The sequence below is a fragment of the Dendrobates tinctorius genome, unplaced genomic scaffold (assembly GCF_039654945.1).
Source record: "Dendrobates tinctorius isolate UK_male_01 unplaced genomic scaffold, ASM3965494v1 ptg000120l, whole genome shotgun sequence".
Classification (NCBI taxonomy): domain Eukaryota; kingdom Metazoa; phylum Chordata; class Amphibia; order Anura; family Dendrobatidae; genus Dendrobates; species Dendrobates tinctorius.
This window is the reverse complement of record NW_027361788.1, coordinates 45,223,774-45,229,773: the sequence shown is the minus strand read 5'-3', so window position 1 is coordinate 45,229,773 and position 6,000 is coordinate 45,223,774.

Here is a 6,000-nt window from a genome sequence, read left to right as displayed (position 1 = left end):
TTCGCTAAAGGGGTTAACTAATGGGATAGTTTTATAGGGCGGGTCGTTATGGACGCGGCAATACCAAATATGTGTACTTTTATTGTTTTTTTGTTTTTTTATTTCCATAAAATGAATTTATTAGGGAATATTTTTTTTCTTTTAATTTATTTAGCAATTTTTTAAAAATTATTTTTAAACTTTTTTTTTTTTTAACTTTATTACATTGTCCCAGGTGGGACATCACTGTCTTGTGACAGATCGCTAATCTGTCACATCACAGATTCCTGTGACAGATCAGCAATCTGTCACAGGCACTGCACAAGGCTTCCTCGTGCCTCGCCTTGCAGGCACTGAGGAAGCCAGCTCCCTGCAGGCCCCCGAAGATCCCTGTCGCCATCTTGGATCCGGGGACCTGCAGGGAAATAGACCTCCGCAGCAGCGTTGCACATTGCGCTGCTGTGGGGGGCTCAGGGAAGCACGGAGAGCCCCCTCCCTGCCGATGCTTCCCGTTAACCCCCGGTACACCGCGATCGTGTTTGATCACGGTGTGCAAGGGGTTAACGTGTTGGGGGCTGTCCGTGACCGCCCCTGACACATTGTGCCGGGTGTCAGCTGTGATAATCAGCTGACACCCGGCCGCGATCAGCTGCGCTCCCCCCGTGAGCGCAGCTGATCGCTATGACGTAATATTCCGTCCATGGGAATTAGGTCCCAGGTCACATGGACGGAATATTACATCCATTGTAGGAAAGGGGTTAAGTGGGAGACCTTGCGCAATTGGTGGCTGACTACATACTTTTTTCCCCACTGTATTAGTATTGTTGTTTTTCATCAAAAATCACTATTGTAGTATTCAGTCACTATGTAGTGGTACTACTGTATATGATCTGGTCATGGTGTGGTGGTATTTGTTCCTTGTATGTGGTATTATTTGGTCACTACGTGGTGGTAATAGGTTGTCTGGTCACGGTGTGACGATATTCTTTCCTTGTATGTTGTATTATTGGTCATTTTAAAAATGTATGTGACTCATTCCCTTAAAGAAAAATAATGAAAAATACACCTAAATAGCGTATTGGATATTTTAGCAAATATTTAAAAGGTTAGAGTAGAGTAGACCTGGCCAAAAGAGTCTACCTTGTTATAGTGGTGGCCTAAAAAATCTTTTGGTTAAAACAAAAGCTGTTGGCTATATACAGTATGTGATCTGGTGATGGGAACTGTTAAGGTACTGTCACACTTAGCGATGTACCAGCGATCCCGACCAGCGATATGACGCGGTCAGGATCGCTGGTACATCGCTAAGTGGTCGCTAGTGAGCTGCCACATTGGCAGATCTCACTAGCGACATCGCTGGGGACGGGGGTCGCTACTTACCTGTCACACCAGGCGATCCTGCGTCCTCCCGCCCGGCTCCACGCGTCGCTCGTCCTCACAGCAGGAAGCGCCGCAGGAAGCTGACGACAAGAAACGGTCCTGAACGTTCTCGCGCGATCAGCGATTACCAGCGGGGGAGCGGGTCGGAGGTAAGTATCAGACACAGAGATATCGCTAGCAATATCGCTATAACGTCACTAGTTATAGCGATATTGCTAGCGATATCTCTTATCGTGACAGGCCCTTTAATGTGTGATTGGTGAGGATGTGGTGCAGATGTGAAGTTTTTCTATGAGTTGGCAGTGGGACTGTGGAAGGTTTGGGGTGGAGCTTGGGCTAGGTCTCAAGGGGGCTCAAAAGTGTTGCCACTATGGGGCCCAGAAATTCCTAGTGGCAGCCCTGAATGTAAGGCACTAATTATATAGCTCACTGATATCTATATGCTTGCACATCTTTAACACCTAAACATCTGTAATTCTATTCCGGTACATGTCACACGGACAGCACACGAATGGTACACACATACACTCGGATGGCACACGGATGGTACACACGTACACATGGATGATACATGGATGGTACACACGGACAGCACACGAATGATAAACACATACAGCACACGGGTTGTACACACGGACAGCACACGGGTGGTACACACAGATGGCACACAGATGGTACACAGGGACACCACACAGATGATATACACGTACCCGGACAACACAGGGATGGTACACACGGACGTCACATGGATGATAGACACGGACGACACACAGATGGTACACACGTACACACGGACGACACACGGATGGTACTCACAGAGGGCACACGGATGATACTCATGGACAGCACACGGATGCTACACACATACACATGGACAGCAAACAGAAAACTACACGGATAGTAAAAACAGACTGTCTCATGTGTACGTTTTATTAAGCGGGTGTGTGAAGGGGGCCTAAGAGATGAAAGCTGAGCTCTGATTGGTTGCCATGGGCAACAGTGGTATTTCTAATGTTTTGGTAAATGAGACCTATCATTTTACATTTCACTTGTACTGTAGTTGAAAACAGCCCCTCAACATCACAGTAATAGGCAGTGAAACTGTTAGCATTTTTTATGCAGTATTTCATTACAAGGTAAAATAGGAATCAATATAGTCCTAAGACTCTGAGCCTCTGTTCAAGAGAATTTGGTGCATACACCTGAAGAAATGATTTAGGAAGGGGTTTTCCCGATCTGGAGACATCTACAGCTGCTTGGTTCAGGAATACTTTACCATTGTCTTTAAGAAACAACAGTAACTATTAACTGCATTATAGGTTATAAACACTACTGTTAAGTGTTTAGTTATCCCCTTTCCCCCCAATACTTTCCACTGTACTGTTCCTGTACAGCAACTTCTTTCTACTGTATCCTCCCCTACCCCATCTGTTCTGTTTTATTGACATAAACATTTTCAATAAAGTTATTTGAAAAAAGGAATACTTTACCAGAATGGCGGTGAAGACTGACACACAGACTTTATTAAGGTGTAGAGTATATATAACATGTACATCAACATTTCTTCTTCAAGGGGGTGTCCAGGATTAAAAAAACATGGCTGCCTTGATTCAGCATCTGCGCCACCCCTGACTATGGGTGGTGTCTGGTATTGCAACTTAGACCCTTAGAAGTGAACAGAGCTGAGCTGCTATACCAGAGAGAATTCATGGTCAGTGGTGGCCCTGTTTCTGAAAGAAAGCAGCCATTTTTTTTGTTATTCTGGAAACGCCTCTAAGGCCTCACTCAGACATTGCTTTTTTCATAGAAGTAAAACCATAGACATGTGGACCGCCATAGACTATAATGGGCACTTGTTCTCTCTATGAAACAAACATGGATAGATCACAGGCATCTGACTGAGCCCTAAAAAAGTTATAGTTTTCTTTTTTTTCCTATTTCATTTTAATGTTTTGTTTTATTTGCCAGGTTTTCTTGTCTCCGTCCTGGGCACCAGGTGCAGAGCCGTCATTTGGGATTTGCTCTGAAGGGTTTTCTGAGCGTTCATATGAGAGCAGGGGATAGAGCCCGCGCCGGAGGCCTGAGGACCGACTGTGAGTATGAGGCCAGGCACATCACATCCATGACAGCAGCGAGGAGGATGCCTCCATATACTGTAGCGTGTTTCCTACCATATGACTTAACTGCAGATTCAACTAGTAAAATTACATTCATTTTGAAAAAAATATATATTGCAATGTCATTGAAACGTATTGTGGGGATTATTTTGTGTTTAATTTTTGGTATTTGTTTTGTTTGTTTTTTCTTTTGGACTGTTAATTTATGCTGTCAATTTTTCCATCAGAATTTACTGTTTGCAAAGCAAATGGTAAAATCTATAGCAAATCCACCTCAAAATCCTCATGTTCACACTGGACCCTTATCTGCAAATAACTGTTCCTAGGAACGCTCGTTCACAAAAATCAACCAGTGTAAATGCACCCTAAGCTTCCTGAAAAAAAAAAAAAATTGGCATTATCGGCAGCACATCGTCGCCTAAACACAGGACAAGTGCTGCCGAGAACAATGACAGACTATACACACAGAACCATCTATTACCGATCGGTCTGTACACATGGGATGTGCGAATGGCAGGTCTAAACAGAATAATAAATGACCGCTGAATGGAAAATATGTGCCCGATCATCAGCCCTTTAGGGTATGTGCACACACTGCGGATTCTCCTGCGGATCCGCAGCGTTTTTGGCCCTACGGATCTGCAGCAGTTCCGCAGACAGTGTACAGTACCATGTGATTTCAAATCCGTAGTGCACATGCTGCGGATTTTTCCTCGCGGATTTGCTGTGGTTTGAAATCCGCAGCATGTCAATTCTTTCTGCGGATCCCGCAGCGGTTTGACACCTGTTCCATTGTCCAGGTGTCAATCCGCAGGGGAAAACCGCTGGTAAATCTGCAGGAAAAACCGCAGGTCACTTTACCTGCAAATCCGCGCTGGAAAATCCGCAGGTGAATCCTCGGCATGTGCACTCACCCTTAGTGTCTGACATTGAGACATTGGTTGGTGGTAGCCCCCCAAGCCTCATTTAGACACACAAGGATCAGTGTGCAGCTTCCATTCTTAGCTGATTTAGCCGGGTCTCTGTTGCCATCACCAGTGTGGCAGCTGAAAATACATCAAAAACAGATGTGTGAGCCAGGCTGGTATCAGGCATATTCACAGCCAATGGTTTTCTTACTAATTTACTTTTTTTTCATTTAGTTTTCCTCTACATCTGAGATGTTGCCATAGTGCAGCTGAAAACTAATGTGAAATGCACGACCAGCTCCAATTTGTAAATGACAAACGCAAAATATTGGTGTTAATGAATGGTCAACTTTTGTCTCACGGCAGGTAGCTGAGACTCTCAGGGTGCTTGCCCTCGAGCTGGAGTTGCAATAGATCTATAGATAGATATGGGATAAATAGATAAATAGATAGATATCAATCATCTATCTATTATCTATCATCTATCTAGATAGATAAAAATAAGGGGAACCCCACTCCATTTTTTTCTTTTATTTCATTTATTAGTTAAATACATGTACAGTAAACTACGTACGCACTGCGCTAATTATATATGTCACTGACATCTTTCTAGCTATCTATTCTATCTTTATATTTATTCTATCTTTTCTATTCTGACGTGTCACACTGTGAATTTATTGTACTTGGCTGATGAAATGTCGGGTTTCCTTTGAGATGGGTACGTAAAAATCAGATGACACACACAATGATCCTTGTGCCGTGCATTGTTTTTCTTGCACCCATTGTCTTGCATTGGTGATTCTTGGCAATTTTACACAGCCATATACAGCACTCTGCGATTTTTTTTCCTCACCCTAATTCCAGGAGAGGGAAAACTTGCAGATGACCACTACCTAATTGAATAACATTGTGGTGTTACAGGATACAGACTGATCAGCAAGCAGCGGTAGAAGGCTATGTGCACACGCTGCGGATTCTGCTGCGGATCCGCAGCGAATTTGGCCCTGCGGGTCCGCAACAGATTTGCTGCGTTGTACAGTACCTTTTTTTCCTATGGAAATAAAACCACGCAGTGCACATGCTGCTAATTTTTCCGCGCGGATTTGCTGCAGATTACAATCCGCAGCATGTCAATTCTCTGTGCGGTTTCCACTGCGGTTTTACACCTTCACCATTGTAAGGTGAGAAACCGCAGGGCTAAACCGCAGGCTAATCCACAGGTCTTTTGTCCTGCGGATTTTACAAAATACGCAGTGAGAAATCCGCAGCACTAAAAACTACGTGGGCACATAGCCTTAAAAGTACTGGTTTATCAACCATTGTGGATTATCAGATAAAAGAGCATACATAAAAAAGGAAAACCTATATAGATAAAAAAAAAATTGCAAACTGCATAAAAAAAGTATAAAATAAAGTTCTAAAATGACATAAAAGTAAAAAAATATATTCAGTGTATATTTTTTTCGTTATTTTTTGCTATTTATATCATTATGTTTAGTTTTGTATGTTATATTTCTTTTTTTTCCCTCTCATATTTATATAAATAACGGATGTTTTTTACTTTTCATGTGATTTTAGAAACTTAATATTTTATAATGCTTTTTATGCATTTTGCA